Below are 1,707 nucleotides of genomic sequence, written 5' to 3'. Positions count from 1 at the left end.
AATTATATCTATTTTTAGAATAATTATTCACGTGATTAATATAAAAATAATTATTTTTATTAACGTAACATTACATATAAAATTATTTTTTGGTAAACCGTATAAAATTATTTTATATCAACGATACATTAAAATTAATTTTTTGTTTTAGTAAAACTTAGTATATTAGCGCCTACCTGTGTCATATTACTTTGAAAAATGCTGACCGACTCTGAACGACACTAGCCACCACAAAAAAATTTAGATAATTAATTTGTTACATTATCCTTAAATAGGTTTATTTTTATCCAATCGGTCATGTGATACCAAATAATAGCAAAGTCTTAACAAAGAAAATTACTCATAACATTCTTTATCTCATAACCTTATAAAGGTAAAAGTAACCAAGAACGAGAAAAAAAAAGGAAAGAAAAGTAAATAAAATTGATGTTCATAGAAACATTTATTTATATTAAGCTTTTCATTGTCCATTATTCAAACATGTATTGTAAGGGAACATGTTGCAAACATAGGACTACAAATCCTGACATGGAAGTGAGTGTATACAATGACATTGTTCGCTAACGCAATCACCAATTGCTTGACTTCCATCATGTTTTTTGCAATAAGCATCGCACTCAATTTGTGTATCACATTTCGCATTTGGGTGTATCTGTGTACAATGGTTTGAGGCTGCCTCTGTTACTTTCGTTAGCCTTTCATTTCCTACGTATACCCATCAAACACAAAATAATTAGTACCGGATTGTTGGATGTACAATCTAAACTAACATAAACAAATAGAAACTTATAATGTGTTTGTTTTTTTTTTTTCAGTTTTAATTAAAAAGAACATCACTTTTCACCCTATTTTTATATAGATTTTATAAATTAATCAGAATTTAAATAAAAGTCGTTTTTTTTGTCCGGGAAAAATCAAAGCGAGTAGAATATTAAAATCAAATTTTAAATAATTTCAACTGCATGAAAAGAATCAAATTGTAAAATTACTTTTCTAAACACAGTCTCAATTCTTTTAAATTTTTCTGGCAATTCTTTTTTGTCTAAAAAAAATCAATTTTCATATATTTGTCAAGATTTTATAAAATATTATATTTTGAAAGAAAGAGTTTTCATTTTTTAAAAAGAAAGAAACAATTTATTTTTTTAACTATTTTTAGCAATACAAAGTATTAAAATGTAATTTTTTTTAAAAAAAAAGAAAAGACAACCAATTTTATTTTTTAAAGCACGCGCATATAAAAGATAAGAAAAATTAAACATGGTCTATTAGATAACTAAAATATACCAATACCAATGGAAAAAACAAGTAGAATGACCAAAACACAGGTAAAGGCCTTCATCTTCTTAGGTACATGAAAGTATGAAATAACCTGTGGATGTCTATCTATTTATAATAAGAATAAGTCATATACTTTTGGTGCCATATTTACTATAATCGAGTAAAATTAATTACAGAACCGAATAAGAGGAGGATATTGCTCTAGAAGGGGTCAGACTGTACAGCACACAATCATTCATTAAAATTAATTAATTTGGTCAAGCACCCCGTTAATGTCAAACCAAATTATTATCATCTCCAATTAAAAACAAAAGTTTTTGTTAATCTACTTAATATACTTAATATACTGAAACTGAATTTTTCTTTGATTAATGAAAGTAAGGTGTCGATTTTTCATAAATCTATTTTTTCGCCAAAATAAATGTA

The 1,707-nt window shown here is 25.8% G+C and overlaps 1 long non-coding RNA gene across 1 annotated transcript; it reads right to left on the bottom strand.

Moving 5' to 3' along the window:
- Positions 1-429: 429 nt before the first annotated feature.
- Positions 430-1,372, bottom strand: LOC112797422 (uncharacterized). Its single transcript, XR_003199771.3, has 2 exons — positions 1,294-1,372; positions 430-705 (listed from the first exon to the last, which is right to left on the bottom strand). It is a non-coding gene; the product is annotated as an uncharacterized lncRNA (long non-coding RNA).
- Positions 1,373-1,707: the final 335 nt, after the last annotated feature.

This window comes from Arachis hypogaea, chromosome 4 (genome assembly GCF_003086295.3).
Source record: "Arachis hypogaea cultivar Tifrunner chromosome 4, arahy.Tifrunner.gnm2.J5K5, whole genome shotgun sequence".
NCBI lineage: Eukaryota > Viridiplantae > Streptophyta > Magnoliopsida > Fabales > Fabaceae > Arachis > Arachis hypogaea.
Note: the sequence above shows the minus strand (reverse complement) of the source record. Positions and strands in the feature narration are given on the sequence as shown.